Genomic DNA, 17,193 nt, shown 5'->3' on the forward strand with positions numbered 1-17,193 from the left:
GTTGTTCTTCACAAAGCAAATAGTCAACCTGTGGAACTCTTTGCTGCAGGAGGCTGTGAAGGCTACAACTAGAACAGAGTTTAAAGAGAAGTGAGATCAAGTCATGGAGGTTGGGTCCATGGAGTGCTATTAGCCAGGGGGTAGGAGTGGTGTCCCTGCCCAAAGTTTGTGGAAGGCTGGAGAGGGATAGCACGAGACAAATGGCTTGGTCATTGTCTTCGGTCCATCCCCTCCAGGGTCCCTAGGGTTGGCCGCTGTCGGCAGACAGGCTACTGGGCTAGATGGACCTTTGGTCTGACCCTGTACGGCCATTCTAAGCTCAGGGCTCAGGGTCAGAGGTCTCAGTGGACCCCCTTGATTTTCATGCACACCTGCTCCTGGGTGGTCAGGCTGGCAGCTCTCCTGCCCTAGCCGGCCACTTTCCTGTGCCTAGTGCGGATGTCGTGGCCGAGGTCCACCATGTCCGCACTAGACCAGGCGGGTGCCCGCCTCTTGCGGTCCTGGGCAAGCTCCCGGGAGCCGCCAGCCTGGTCCCGGGAAGAGGGGGAGAGCTGGGGGGCATCGGGTGGCTGGCTCGAGCCGTGCCAGGTGCAGGGTCTGCTGGCTGGGTGCTGGCAGGCTTGCACCTGGCACGGGCACTGTAGCCAGCCCGTGCCCCATTAAGAGGTCCGGGGCCGGGAGGGGGGCAATAGAGTTTCCCTGGTGTTGGCCAGAGTGGCCACCAGGGAAAGCTGGGGAGGGCTAGCCTCCCATTAGTTCGAATTAAGGGGCTACACACCCCTTAATTCGAACTAGTAAGTTCGAACTAGGCTTAGTCCTCATAAAATGAGGTTTTCCTAGTTCGAACTAAGCGCTCCGCTAGTTCGAATTAAGTTCGAACTAGCGGAGCGCTAGTGTAGCACCTATTAAAGTTAATTCAAACTAATGTCCGTTAGTTCGAATTAACTGTGTAGTGTAGACATACCCTCAGGAAGTTTCTCTTTTGATGTGCCCCCAGAGTGTTTAGGTACTACTTTCTAACCAATTTACAATAGATGTTTAACTTACATCAAAGCCATACACTTCCTAATTTGACCCTCAGAATATAAATGTCATGTGTACCTCTGGGTCTATTGTGGATCAAATTTTGTCCTGCTTGACACTCTCTGTAACTCCATCCAAGTCAGTGGGGCTGCAAATGGCATGTCAGGAGCCCTGAATTTTGTCACTTCTTCACTAATAATTTTAATATGTTTTGGTGTAAATTCTGCTAAGAATGACATAAGTGCAACTTTGATTACTTTAAACAAGATCTACTCTAGTAGTGTAACTGAATGCCATTGTTCTTAACCTTTGTGTGCTTTTTAAAGTATCACCCACTTACCCATTCATTAGCCTACAGGAATCAACTGCAGAGCTTATAAACAAATATGTCATTTTCTGATGCGCACAATATCAGAAATAGTTCTTATTGTTATCTGGTTGGATACAATTGACTAGAAGAGTTGGTGTTGCCACTTCATGATAGTGTCCTTCCATAACAGGCACTGAAGAAGCTGGTTGCTTGGTTAGTGAATCTCTGTGTTGACGGCTGTTGTGAGGGCTGTGTCTCCTATACGCTCGATCATGCCTGTCCTTCCAAGTAGTGCCACTGTTGGTGTATCTTCTGGTAAAGCTGTTTGGCCAAAGACTGCAGGATGGAGTGTCAAACAAAGGAAGAATAACTGCAGTGGAAAACTGAGTGCAAGCCTCTCTACTTCTTCATCAAGTACTAAAGGCGTATGGAGTTTCTACACTGATGCTTCACATGGGATTAAAATTGGCCCCTTTACAGTACTGATCATAAGTATTCTTTTTATTGCTTTTGTAATAATATTACATATCTGGGCCAAATATACTCGTTCCTAGAATCAGTTGTATCCATGTTGTCTTTGCTACTTGCATCAATGGATGACACAATTTGGGGTGGGCAGAGAAATGGGGAAACACCTATCCCAAAACTATTGTGGAATTTAAAGTGTTTGTGAAACGTTTGAAAGCTTTCTACTGAAACTAAATGGGAAATCAGATTTTTTTCTTTTACAAAATAGTGAGGATTTCCTTCTCTCTTTGATTTGGTTCTTGCTTTTGATATTTAAAAATGTGTTTATATTTCATATCCCTGGACTGTAAAAATAAATTAGGACACATTTTAAAAGCCTAAAATGAAGTGCTAAGAATGACATTGTAAGCAAGCTTGAAACCACAGTCTTCTGGAGCTGACTGATTTCCTGGAAATTTAATTCTGGTACATGTTGAGAGTAGTTGGCATTGTAGTTGCCATATCTGACGAGTTAGGTGCATGCATAAATAAACTTTGATTACACTATTTTGTGTAAAAATATCAGATGTAAAGACTAAAAAATACATAAACTATGTTCTGACATAGGAATGCTACAGAATTGTAGCATCTATAGAAAAAAGGCACAGCATGACATAGCTTGCCAGAGTAACATGGGGTACGTCTACACTACAACGTTAATTTGAACTAACTTAGTTCGAATTAGTTAATTCGAACTAAGCTAATTTGAACTAACGGATCCAGACTAAAAAACTAGTTCGAATTACCGTTTTGCTAATTCGAACTAGCATGTCCACATTGAGTGGACCCTGAACCAAAGTTAAGGCTGGCCGGAAGCAGTGCCGGCAGGGCATCAGATGAGGACTTAGAGCATGGAGCTGCCGTCTCAGGCTAGCCGAGGGCTGTGCTTAAAGGGACCCGACCCCCACCCCGGACAGACAATTCTCAGGGGTGCCCCGCTTGCAAAGCAGTCCTGGCTTGGAGTGCCCGGACTACCCACACTGGGAACATCACGCAGGACAATGTAGCACTTTAAAGACTAACAAGATGGTTTATTAGATGATGAGCTTTCGTGGGCCAGACCCACTTCCTCAGATCAAATAGTGGAAGAAAGTAGTCACAACCATATATACCAAAGGATACAATTTAAAAAAAATGAACAAATATGAAAAGGACAACATCACAGCACTCGGCCATCAGACCGGCTGCACTTGCTGCAGGCTGCCACCTGGGGAGAGGGGACAATTAGGGGGCTGCAGGAGAGCTTCCACCCCCAGAAGCCCGCAGAGCCAGCCCAGTCCTCCCCATCGGGGGCTTGTACCCCATTCCTCCCTCACCTCCTTCCACTGACCCTTCCCTAGCCCCCCTTCCTGATGTACAAAATAAAGATAACGTTTCTTCCAACATTGACTCTGTCTTTATTGAACAAAACTGGGGGAGACTGGGAAAAGGAGGTGGGAGAGGGGAAGAGAAAGGCTGGGAGAGGGGAGGGCAACTAACATGATCAGGGGTTGGGAACAGGTCCCCTATGAAGAGAGGCTACAGAGACTGGGACTGTTCAGCTTAGAAAAGAGGAGACGGAGGGGGGACAGGATATAGGTCTCTAAAAGCAGGGGTTGGGTGGAGAGGGTGCATTCATAAAAGTTCTTCATGAGTTCCCATAATAGAAGGACTAGAGGACACCAAAGGAAAGGAATGGGTAGCAGGCTTCAAACTAGTAAGAGAAAGTTGTTCTTCACAAAGCAAATAGTTAATCTGTTGAACTCCTTGCTGCAGGAGGCTGTGAAGGCTACAACTAGAACAGAGTTTAAAGGTAAGTGAGATCAAGTCATGGAGGTTGGGTCCATGGAGTAGTCTTAGCCAGGGGATAGGAGTGGAGTCCTTGCCCAAGTTTGTGGAAGGCTGGAGAGGGATGGCACGAGACAAATGGCTTGGTCACTGTCTTCGGTCCATCCCCTCCAGGGTCCCTAGGGTTGGCCACTGTCGGCAGACAGGCTACTGAGCTAGATGGACCTTTGGTCTGACCCAGGATGGCCATTGTAAGCTCAGGACTCAGGGTCGGGGGTCTCAGTGGACCCCCTTGATTTTCATGCAAACCTGCTCCTGGGTGGTCAGGCTGGCAGCTCTCCTGCCCTAGACGGCCACTTTCCTGTGCCTAGTGTGGAGATCGTGGACGAGGTCCACGATGTCTGCACTAGCCCAGGTGAGTGCCTGCCTCTTGCGGTCCCGGGCAAGCTCCCGGGAGTCGCCAGCCTGGTCCCGGGAAGAGGGGGTGGGCTGGGGGACATCGGGTGGGTGGCTCTGTGCCGTGCCAGGTGCAGGGTCTGCTGGCTGGGTGCTGGCAGTCTTGCACCTGGCACGGGCATCGTAGCCAGCCCGTGCCCCTTTAAGGGGTCCGGGGCCAGGAGGGGGGCAATAGAGTTTCCCTGGTGTTGGCCAGAGTCGCCACCAGGGAAACCTGGGGAGGGCTAGCCTCCCACTAGTTCGAATTAAGGGGCTACACAGCCCTTAATTCGAACTAGTAAGTTCGAACTAGGCTTAATCCTCGTAAAATGAAGTTTTCCTAGTTCGAACTAAGCGCTCCGCTAGTTCGATTTAAATTCGAACTAGCGGAGCGCTAGTGTAGCGCCTATGAATGTTAGTTTGAACTAACGTCTGTTAGTTCGAACTAACATTGTAGTGTAGACATACCCTAGGAGACTATGGGTCTGTCTCCCAGAGCTTCTTGGAGTTTAGTGTCCTGTTCCAGTATAGGCTGTAATCTATTGATAATGTGTTGGACAGGTATAAATTGGGAGCTGTAGGTGATGACAAGTGGTGTTCTGTTGTTGGTTTTCTTGGGTCTGTCTTGTAGTAGATGGTTTCTAGGTATTCGTCTGGCTCTTTCAATTTGCTTTTTTATTTCTCCAGGTGGGTAGTTGAGGTTTATAAATGCTTGGTAGAGATCCTGAAGTTTCTGGCCTCTGTCTGTGGGATTAGAGCAGATGTGGTTGTATCGAAGGGCTTGGCTATAGATGATGGATCGTATGGTGTGTGCTGGATGGGAGCTGGAAGCATGTAGGTAACTGTATGAGTCAGTGGGTTTTCTGTAGAGCATCCACATTACTGTTATTTTGAAATAACCCTTTTGAAATTGGCATTATTGCTCGAGAAAAGCAGGAGTATGGATTTCAAATTAAGTGGCCCATCATTTTGAAATAACTGGCTTGGTAGTGTGGATGCTCCACTTATAAATTTGACCTTGGGGGTGGTTATTTTGAACTAAAGCCCTAGTGTAGACCAGGGTTAACATGTCAGTCACATCCCATTTACACTTAACAATAATAATATGTGCTTTGAGAATGATGCTCTTCTGACATATTTATACTATTCTCCAGGCTCCCTTTTTCCTCAAATTCTACTCTTTTAGGACCCTTAGAATTAGCAGAAGGAACCGAGCCAGCTTTCTGTAATCTTAACTATAGACATTCATGTCATGAGAGAACATGAGCCATGCTGGGGGAAGGGACACACTTTTCAGAGGTATTCCAAAGCTCAGTAGAACACGGGGGTTTATCCTGAAATGTACAACTGTAGAGGCCATTCTCAAAGTATTCCAGTGAGTATCATGACCCAGGCCATCCTAGGTATTAATTATTATATAAAGTGCATCCTGCTAACCCTCAAACAGCCTCAGTCAGGATCAAGACTCCATAGGCTTTATACAAACACAAAAAATAATGCAGTCCATGCTTGAATGAGACCAAAATCCATAGCCTATTGAAGGTATGGCTTTAGTAGTGCTCCAAAATGTTTTGGTTTTCAGTCTTCACCCAGCTCCTTCTTTCTTGTATCTGTTCAACTCTCGACCAAGCATTATGTAGTTGTGACACTTCAAAGAACAGTCAAAATGCATTAAGTAGAATAATACGATTTTACTGAATTCCAAGGCTGTGAATACTAAAATGTTCCTTTCTGTTTAGCTAATTATAGAACAGCTCTGTCCATAATATTTATTCAAACATATAAAGCCTCTGTCTAGGGTACTGAATGCAGCCTAATCATTTCTTAATGACTTTAGAAATGAACTGGCCACAGTGTCCTGAACTTTAAAAAAGAACTAAATATCCACAGATAACATGAAAATATAAATGTATTCAGAAGTACACGAGAGAAAAGGTTGTTTATTCTGTGAAGACTTTTGATGATCCAGAAGTGTATTATAAAAAACTGCTAGTACGTACTTTGTCATCCATTAGCACTTTAAAAAAAAATCTGTTTGTACGAGCCTTGTCAACTTCTGCTACTGATCCAAGCTGTTCTTTATTTGGCATCTTTTTGATCTGTTATCCCAAATGTTTTCTACCCTCCTTTTATCAGCATTTAGTCACTTACTGTGAATGCAGAGCTGATGAAAATTGAAGGGACTGTCAGTCCTTTACCTCTGTGCCTTTCTTTACTTCTTGGTGTCTGTTCTTTGCAGCTTTAAATTATTAATTTTATTTCGGGTTAGTTTATACTTGTCTAGTGATTGTTTCTTTGAAAATGAGGGAAGAAGACCAAACTAAAGACATGCCTCTTTAAAGAGGAGGAATACGTGATAGAATTTTCATGTAGGCCTCAAAGTTAGGTTAATGACAATATTTCACTGAGTGGGAATGTTATTTTTTTTTTAAAGAAAATATCCACTGTATTTTTAACATTGTCTGTGGTAGTGGCAACAGCACCGTGCTAATGAACTGTACTATATGTCAGTGAGAAACACTCAGGGAAATATTGTCATTAACCTAAATGAAAGTTCTATCACTTATTCCTCCTATGTAGGCTGCATGGTGGCTTGCTTGATGACAGTCTGCATTGGAGAGGAAACACAAAATGGTGGTCATGTCAGTTTTATTGTAATGGATAGGGAACAGCTCTGTCCATAATATTTATTCAAACATATAAAGCCTCAGTCTAGGGTACTGAATGCAGCATAATCATTTCTTAATTACCCTAGAAATAAACTGGCCACAGTGTCCTGAAGTCTATATTTAAGGATGAATGTTCAAAAAACAGGAAGACAGCTCTTGTCAGTTGCTTGGCAAAAAGTACCACATAAATAAGGAGGATTAATGTTGAAATGTCAATGTAATTGTTAATAGTTTTAGTTTAGCATTTAATCTGGAAGGTGTTAACTGGTATCAGAGATAAGGATTTTTAAAATATTATTTTAATCTTGACAGCATCCATTTAGTTGGTAGTCTGACCTGAATTTAACTTGTGGCACACTTCTTAGTCTCTTACACTGTATTTGAATATTTGCCATATTTATCATTTCAAATCTGTTATTTTTGTTCCTAACTGTTAAGTAAACAGTTAAAGAATAAGAGGGAGAATTAACTACTAAGGTTACAGGGTTTTTAGATTTCATTTTCTTTCTTAACAGTCTCCCTGAAATTGATAATGATTAATATGAACATATATTTCTGAATGGCATGCACAAATGGAAAGTACATGTAAACTAGCTATTCTAGTGCTATTACTGACAATGGTGAATGCATGAGGTCAATGGCTTGTTGTTCTTGCTACCATTAGTTACTGTAATGAACATAGGACCCGATGAAAAGCATTGTGATTGTTCATCCACTGATGAGGAAAGGCAATTGCCATGTTTCCAGTTAATAGGATGAAGCTGTTTAATAGAGAAAAGAAACAAATTCTAAAACCTTTAGTCATTTCCTGACAGAAGAGTTTTGGCACTGTAATATCAAATAGATAAACCCTAGAAATTTCATCCTAGAAAAAGTGATTTAAATATGTGACTTGAGTAAAATAACCCCAGATGTAAGATGTTTTAGGCCAAAATATAATGCTGATTGTTAATTTTAATTTTTCATAATCATCATTTCCCAAGTGTGAGGAATATTGCGTTGTGCATGGTCCCAGCCACACTGCATATTACTGTAACCAACTCCACTATGAATATTAGTTATGGCACATTAAGCCCTTTCAGATATTGGGTACCCTTGTAACATGACCTTGGTGCTGCTCATTGTATGTGATCTCCCTAACATGAAAACTTCAGCATGCTTACCTCAAATCAAAAGTTACACATTTGTTGGATCAGCAAGTTCTCCCTTTCAGAGCATACTTTTATTAAAAAAAGATACTTTGAAACTAATACCACATGAATCACAACAAAAAGAAGGCTGGGGAGCTACTGAAAGGTATTTGTTGTAGAGGAAACTCCCCCAATCATTAAGGATATGTCTACACTGCAAAGTTAAATCGAAATAACAGCCGTTATTTTGAATTAACCTTAATAGCATCTATACATGCAAACAGCTATTTCAAAATTAATTCAAAATAGCGGAGCATTTAATTCGAATTTGGTAAACCTCATTCCAAGAGGAGTAACACCAAATTTGAAATAGCTATTTCAAAATAAGTGCTGTGTAGATATTTATATTGAAATAGGAGGCCTCCAGTCTTCCCAGGGTGACCTGGTGGCCACTCCAGCCTCAACCAAGAACTCTCCTCTCCCTCCCCTTTCCCCGGAGCCCTTAAACGGGACGACTCTGGCCACAGTGCTTGTGCCAGCTCCAAGCCTGCCAGCCCACAGCAGTCACGGCCCCTGACCCAGTGGCCCTAAAACATGAGCCAGCAAGCCACTGGCAGCCAGCCCTCCACCGCTCCCCAGGAGCAGCCTGCCAGCTCCCAGGAGCCTGCCAGGGCCCGAAGAAGGTGGGCGTCTTCCTGGTCGGTGGAGATCATGGACTTTATTCAGGTTGTGGGGGGTTGCCCCCAACATCCATGATCTCTGCACTAGATGGGGGAACACGGCTGTCTATGGCAGGATAGCTGCCAGCCTGGCCACTAAAGGCCACATGTGAGCCCAGGAGCAGGTTTGCATGAAAATCAAGTTGGTCCAGCGAGACCCCCCAACCCTGGGCCCTGAGCTTCCCCTCCCCCTTCTTCCCCTTACTTCCCCCTTCCAGCTCCCTCCTCCCAGGTTTCCCCCTCCCCTCTCCCACTCTGTCTCTTCCCCTCTCCCACCTCCTTTTCCCAGTCTCCCCAGAGGTTCAACCTCCCCCCCCCAGTTTTGTTCAATAAACTCTGTTCCTATTTTTGAACATACGTGTCTTTTATTTGACATCAGGAAGGGGGCTAGGGAGGGGTAAGTGAAAGGGACGTGAGGGAGGAATTTGGTATGAGCCACCAGTGGTTCTGAGGACTCCTCAGTGGGGCAGACCAGGGAGACTGTTAGTGCTCTTCGGGACGGAAGCTCTCCTGCAACAGAAGTTAAACTAACTGGTCTGTAGTTTCCTGGGTTGTTCTTATTTCCCTTTTTATAAATGGGCACTAATTTTTGCCCTTTTCCAGTCTTCTGGAATCTCTCCTGTCTCCTATGATTTTCCAAAGATGATATCTAGAGGCTCAGATACCTCCTCTATCAGCTCCTTCAGTATTCTAGGTTGCATTTCATCAGGCCCTGGTGACTTCCAGGCATCTAACTTTTCTAGATGAATTTTAACTTGTTCTTTTTTTATTTTATCTTCTAAACCTTCCCCCCTTCCCACTAGCATTCACTATATTAGGCATTCCTTCAGACTTCTCGTGAAGACCGAAACAAAGAAGTCAATAAGCATCTCTGCCATTTCCAAGTTTCCTGTTACTGTTTCTCCCTCCTCACTGACCAGTGGGCCTACCCTGTCCTTGGTCTTCCTCTTGCTTCTAATGTATTTATAAAAAGTCTTCTTGTTTCCCTTTATTCCCGTAGCTAGTTTGAGCTCATTTTGTGCCTTTGCCTTTCTAATCTTGCCCCTGCCTTCCTGTGCTGTTTGCCTATATTCATCCTTTGTAATTTGTCCTACTTTCCATTTTTTATAGGACTCCTTTTTTATTTATATATCATTCAAGATCTCGTGGTTAAGCTAAGGCGGTCTTTTGCCATATTTTCTATCTTTCCAATGTAGCAGAATAGCTTGCTTTTGGGCCCTTATTAATGTCCCTTTGAAAAACTGCCAACTCTCCTCAGTTGTTTTTCCCCTCAGTCTTGATTCCCATGGGACCTTAGCTATCAGCTCTCTGAGCTTACCAAAATCCCTCTTCCCGAAATCCACTGTCTCTATTTTGCTCTTCTCCCTTCTATCCTTCCTTAGAATTGTGAACTGTATGATTTCATGATCACTTTCACCCAAGGTGCCTTCCACTTTCAAATTCTCAGCCAGTTCCTCCCTATTTGTAAGGATCAAATCTAGAACAGCTTCCCCCCCGGTAGCTTTTTCAACCTTCTGAAATAAAAATGTGTCTCCAATGCAGTCCAAGCACTTATTGGTTAGTCTGTGCCATGGTATGTTATTTTCCCAACATATATCTGGATAGTTGAAGTCCCTCATCATCACCAAATCTTGGGCTTTGGATGATATTGTTAGTTGTTTAAAAAAAGGCTCATCCACTTCTTCCACCTGGGTAGGTGGCCTGTAGTAGACTCCTACCATGACATCATACTTGTTTTTAACCCCTTTTAGCCTAACCCAGAGACTCTCAACACCTCCGTCTCCTATGTCCATCTCCACCTCACTCCAAGGGTATGTCTACACTACAGCGCTAATTCGAACTAAGCTAATTTGAACTAACGCAGCTAGACCTAAAAACTAGTTCGAATTAGCATTTTGCTAATTCGAACTAGCGCGTCCACACTGATTGGACGCAGGGGCGCATTTAAGGGCACCTGAAACTGGTTCTGGCAGGGCATCAGGTCAGTAGTTGCTTTGTGTGGCTGCTGTCTCAGGCTATCTGAGGCTTGTGCTTAAAGGGACCCCCCTGGACAGCCGGTTCTCAGCTTTTCCGCTTGCTTGCCAACCTCGCCGAGGGACAGCAAAGCGTCGGTCTCTGTGCCCGTTTGTGTCGGTGCTTCCCTTCGGGGACGCCGCTGCAGGTGGCAACATGGAGCCAGAGCTCGCCCTGCACCTTCTGGTGCACTTTGGACTTGCTGCTGCAAGCCTGCCAGCAATGGCTGGAGGCTGCCTGGCACCACCTGGTGCACGTCAGCCCCCTGCCTCTCCGCCTGGGGGCCATGTAGGAGCCGCGGTGGCGCCCGGATGCCGGCGTGCCCCGCCGCATCTGGCGTCTGGACACCAGCAGCGACTGGTGGGACCGCATCGTCCTGGACCACTGGGAAGACCGACAGTGGACCCAGAACTTCAGGATGAGGAGGGACACCTTCCTGGAGCTCTGTGAGTGGCTCACCCCTGCCCTGCGCAGAAGTGACACTCGCATGAAGACCGCCATCCCCCTCCAGAAGTGTGTGGCCATCGCCCTCTGGAAGCTCTCCACGTTGGCCAGCTACCGATCCATCGGGAACCAGTTCAGCGTGGGGAGATCCACCGTTGGAGCAGTGCTCATGCAGGTATGGCACTCATCGGCCACTAGACCGGGGGAGGGAGGGGCGCTGCAAGGATGGGATGGGCCACCCCAGGGAAAAGGGGGGGGAGGGTGGAGGCAAAAGTGCCCCACACCGGTCTCTCCCGGACATACTACACGCTGCCCAAGGGGGTTGCTTCCAGGAGTGGGGCACGGGGCACTGCCAGGGCACAAACACTCCCAGCCACCCGGGTGCCCCACTGATTCGCGCTTTGCTGTGTCTCTCCGCAGGTGGTCAGGGCCATCAACCGGGTGCTGCTCTGCAGGGTGGTCCGCCTTGCCGACCTGGACGCCGTCATCCGGGGCTTCAGCGCCCTGGGCTTCTCCAACTGCGGGGGGGCCATCAACGGGACGCACCTCCCCATCTGTGCCCCAGAACACCAGGCCTCCCAGTATGTCAACCGCAAGGGGTACTTCTCCGTGATCCTGCAGGCCATGTGTGACCACCGGGGACAGTTCACGGACATTAATGTGGGCTGGTCAGGCAAGGCACACGACGCACGGGTGTACCGCAACTCCTCTGTGTGCCAGAGGCTGCAGGCCGGGACCTTCTTCCCCAACCATCACATCAGGGTCGTGGATGTGGACATGCCCATGTGCCTGGTGGGGGATGCAGCCTACCCCCTACAGCTGTGGCTGATGAAGCCCTACACAGGGCACCTCAATCCCTCCCACCAGGCCTTCAATGCCAGGCTCACCAGAGCCCGCATCGTGGTGGAGGGCGCCTTCAGGTGACTGAAAGCCCGCTTTCGATGCCTCCTCACCCGTCTGCACCTCGCCGAGCACAATATACCTCCTGTAGTGGCAGCATGTTCTGTGCTGCACAATTTGTGTGAGAGAAAGGGGGAGGCTTTCCTGCCAGCCTGGATGGCTGAGGCTGACCGCATGGCTGGCCACTACGCTCAGCCCTGCACCGCCGCTGTCCGGGAAGCCCACCAGGGGGCCGTCCGGATCTGGGAAGCCCTGTGGGAGAGCTTCCTGGTGGAGGAGGAGGAGGACTGAACTCTCCCTGCATGCCCCACTGGGGCCTTCTTCCACCCTCCCCCTCTTCCCGTTTCCCCTTCCTAACCACCCTTCCTAATGTCAATAAAGACACCTGTTTTGGCAAACAACATCTCTTTTTATTTAACATAAGTGGAGTAGGAGGATGGAGGAGTGAGGGTGGAAGAGGGGAGGGGGAAACCTGGGAGGAGGGAGCTGAAAGGGGAGGGAAGGGAGGAAGGGAATGGAAAGCTCAGGGGTGGGGGTCAGCGTGCCTCTCCCGTCTTGCAGCACTGCGGGTGCGGGAGCCTCGGGGGGGAATGGGTGTGGAGGTTGGGGAAGGAGGGACGGGGGCTGTGGAGGAAGCAGGAGCAGGGGGAGCAGGAGCAGGAACAGGAGGAAGTGGAAACCGGTCGAGGAGGCTCTGGAGGTGGCCTCTGAGGGCACAGCCCTGCTCCTCCAGCGCCTCCAAGTTCCGCTGGCGCAGCCAAAGGTCCTCCTGGACCCAGTGGTCCTGGGTGCGGAGCTGGTGATCCAGGAAGCGGAGGTGCCACCGCTGGTACTCCTCCTGGTTCCTGGCTCTCCTGCTGGCCCGGGCGCGGGCGGCTGCTGCAGGCGGGGTGGTGCGCCCTGCAGGCCCAGGTGCTGCGGCTGTGGTGAAACAAGAGCAGCGGTCAATTCTCCCTGGAGCCCAAGTGGGTGAAACCCAGCCCTCCTCTGCAAGGCCAGGGCCCCTGCATGACACCCAGCTGCTGCTCCGTGGTGGGCAAGGCCCAGGCGCACAGTCCCTGGGCTCTCTCTCTCTCCCCAGCCCCCCGTACACATAAGGGGAGCATGATGGTACTCACATGTGGAGGCCTCCTGGCGACACCATCCTCGCAGCCAGGCATTCATCTCCAAGTGGGAGAAGTGGTCAGTTGTCCCTGGGGACACAGAGGGTGAAGCCCAGGCCCCCTCTGCGAGGTGAGGATGACTGTGCCCTGCACCATCAGAGCCGCTGTGCTTGCACAGAGGCCATGGTCGGAATGTCCGGCTATCCCTAGGAGTTGGAGCTGCCCAGAGACCACCCAGGCCCATGTACTGTGTATAGTGTGGGTGAGGTGGTGGTGGGGATGTTAGAGGGGGCTTATGAAGGGAGGGCGTACTGTTTTTTCCCACCCCGGGGTCAGGAGTATGTCAGGTCTCTTCACACACTCATCTGGCTATCAGGCCATGGCCCCTGTGTGGCAGGCGGCTGGAGCCACCTGCCCAGGGGTAGCATGGTACATGCTCGCACATGCACAGGTTACTGCATGATGCATGGTAAGCAAGGGCCACGTGCGTGGACCCTGGTCTCCCTCTGTGCCCTCCCCACAGGAAGGGAACAGTGACGGCACTTATATGGTGTGGCCTCCCTGGACAACCCTGCTGACTCCTTTCCTGGGACTGTTCAGGGGTCCTGCTGGCATGGCGGCTCCTCCTCTGTGGCCTGGTCAGGGTCCTCTGTCCCAGCTTGCTGTTCCCTGGGGTAGCATGGAGCGCACCGCCCCACAGGATGTGGTCCAGGGCATCAAAATAGGGGCAGGTGTCTGCCCCTGCTGAGGATCTGCCCTTAGTGGCCCTGGTGTACCCCTGCCACAACTCTTTAATTTTTTACGGCGCACCTGCACCTGGGTGCGCCTGTAGCCTTTACTGGGCCATGGTGGCAATGCGGATGTAGACGGTCATGTTCTTCCATCTAGTGTGGAGATCATGGACATTGGGGGCCTGCCCCCAAACCTCAATGAGATCCATGATCTCCTCACTGGTCCAGGAGGGAGTGTGGTGTCTATGACCCCTGGCTGGCTCCTGGGTGCTGGGAGACTGGGCTGGGGACTGCTGGCTGGCACTGGCTGCCCGGCTGATGGTGGGGCCACTAGGTCAGGAGCAGAGACTGCTGGCAGGCCTGAATCTGGCACGTGCAGTTTGGCCAGAGTCTACCCCTTTAAGGCTCTGGGGGAGAGGAGAGTTTTCCTGGCTTGGCCCAGAGTGGCCACCAGGGGAAACTGGGAAGAGCTGGAGGCCAGCTATTTGAATTAAGTGTCTACACAGCACTTATTTCAAATTAGCTATGTCAAATTTGGCATTACTCCTCGTAGAATGAGGTTTACCAAATTCAAATTAAGCGCTCTGCTATTTCGAATTAATTTTGAAATAGCAGTTTGCGTGTATAGATGCTATTAAAATTAATTTGAAATAACAGCTGTTATTTCAAATTAACTTTGCTGTGTAGACATACCCCCAGAGAGTAGTTATTAACGGTTCACAATCCTGCTGGAAAGGTATAAAAAGTGGGGTTCTGCAGGAGTCTGTTTTGGGACCAGCTCTCTTCAATATCTTCATCAACGATTTAGATATCGACATAGAGAGTACACTTATTAAGTTTGCAGATGATACCGAGCTGGGAGTGGTTGTAACTGCTTTGGAGGATAGGATCATAATTCAAAATGATCTGGACAAATTGGAGAAATGGTCTAAGGTAAACAGGATGAAGTTTAATAAGGACAAATGCAAAGTGCTCCCCTTAGGAAGGAACAATCAGTTTCACACATACAGAATGAGAAACGACTGTCTAGGAAGGAAAATGGCAGAAAGGGATCTAGGGGTTATAGTGGACCATAAGCTGAATATGAGTCAACAGTGTGACGCTGTTGCAAAAAAAAGCAAATATGATTCTGGGATGCATTAACAGGAGTGTTGTGAGCAAGACTTGAGAAGTCATTCTTCCACTCTACTCTGCGCTGATTAGGCCTCAGTTGGAGTATTGTGTCCAGTTCTGGGCACCACATTTCAAGAAAGATGTGGAGTAATTGGAGAGGGTCCAGAGAAGAGCAAGTAGAATGATTAAAGGTCTAAAGAACATAACCTATGAAGGAAGACTGAAAGAATTGGGTTTGTTTAGTTTGGAAAAGAGAAGACTGAGGGGGGACATAATAGTGGTTTTCAGGTATCTAAAAGGGTGTCACAAAGAGCAGGGAGAAAAATTGTTCTTCCTGGCCTCTGAGGATAGAATAAGAAGCAATGGGCAGTAAGGGAGGTTTAGGTTGGACATTAGGAAAAGGTTCCTAACTGTCACGGTGGTTAAACACTGGAATAAATTACCTAGGGAGGTTGTGGAATCTCCATCTCTGGAGATATTTAAGAGTAGGTTAGATACATGTCTATCAGGGATGGTCTAGACAGTACTGGGTCCTGCCATGAGGGCAGGAGACTGTACTTGATGACATTTCGAGGTCTCTTCCAGTCCTAGTATTCTATGATTCTAAGTGAAAACCAGTAGTATCTTACCTTATAATATGCTAACTCCACTTCTCACTAATTCAATCCATTATCCATTATCTTTATTCTGTTTATCCAATCTAGCAGCATGCCCTATTCTTGTAGTGGACAACTCACAGTAGTCCATTGTTCTTGTCAAGATTTTACAGATGAAAAAGATTTACAAGAAAGTTTTTCATTTGGATCAGTATGTTTATGTCACCATCAGGCCCTCACACAAGAATCTAATGATAAAGGGGTAAAAGCTACACTTTGAGTAGGGCAGTGAACTGGCAAATCAGGGGAATCTGCCAAAATGTGAGTGGCATGAAATATAGGGATATCTATAAGAAATGTTGTGGGTGCTCTGAAAACATGAGTTATGCAGAACTAATCTAGCTTTTTTACCTTTTGGACCCTGCAAGCCAGATTTATGAAGCAGTTCTTAGCATGACCCATTAAACAAAAGCATTCCATTTCTCTCTAAGGTTTAACAAACAGCTTTTTATCCTACTTTGTTAATCTAAGAGGGTATGTCTACACAGCAAAGTCAATTCAAAATAACAGCCCTTATTTCAAATTAATTTCAATAGCATCTATACAGGCAAACCGCTATTTCAAAATAAAATCGAAATAGCTGGGCGCTTAATTCAAATTAGTTGAACCTCATTCTACGAGGGTGAGACCATAGGGGCCGGAAAAGGCGGGCACCTGCCTGGTGCACTGTGGAGATCATGGACCTCATTGAGGTTTGGGGGCAGGCCCCCAATGTCCATGATCTCCACACTAGGTGGAGGAATGCGGCCATCTATGGCCACATAGCTACCACAAGAAAAGCCACAGGCGCACCCATGAGCTCGTGCACTTCAAGATTAAAGAGCTGCGGCAGGCATACATCAGGGCCACTTGGGGCAGCTCTGCAGCAGGGGCAGACAGCTGCGCCTATTTTGGCAGCCTGGACTGCATCCTGTTGGGAGGTGCGGTCCATGCCACCCCGGGGGGCAGCAAGCTGGGACCGGAGGACCTTGAGCAGGGCATGGAGGAGGAGCCGCCACGCCAGCAGGACCCCCCGAGTAGTCCCAGGAGAGGAGTCAGCAGGATCGTCTGGGGAGGCCACACCATGTAAGTGACGTCACTGTCCCCTTCCCAGGGGGAGGGTCCAGGGAGGGAGACCAGGGTCCGCGCACGTGGCCCTTGCTTACCATGTATCATGCAGCAACCTGTGCATGTGTGAGCATGTGCCATGCCACCCCTGGGCAGGTGGATGTAGCTGTGTGCCGCACAGGGGCCATGGCCTGATAGTCACACGTGTGTGTGAAGAGACCTGACATGCTCCTGACCCCAGGGCACAGCAGGATGCCCTCCCTTCACAAGTCCCCTCTAACTTCTCCCCCCCACTTCAGCCACACTATACACAGCACATGGGCCTGGGTGCAGTCTCGGGGCAGCTCTCACTCCTGGGGATAGCCGGACATTCCGACCATGGCCTCTGTGCAAGCACAGTGGCTCTGATGGTGCAGGGCACGGTGATCCTCACCTCGCAAAGCGGGGCTGGGCTTCACCCACTGTGTCCCCAGTGAGAACTGACCACTTCTCTTCTTTCTCCACAGCCGCACCAGCTGCGCGTGTAGGGCGCACCACCCCGCCTGGGACATCCTTCTGTACCCGAGGGCTCAGCAGGTCCACCCAAACACTGCAGGGGTACCAAAAGCACAGGGTGCAGGCTAACC

The sequence above is a fragment of the Pelodiscus sinensis genome, chromosome 9, assembly GCF_052426305.1.
Source record: "Pelodiscus sinensis isolate ZL-2025 chromosome 9, ASM5242630v1, whole genome shotgun sequence".
Lineage (NCBI taxonomy): Eukaryota > Metazoa > Chordata > Testudines > Trionychidae > Pelodiscus > Pelodiscus sinensis.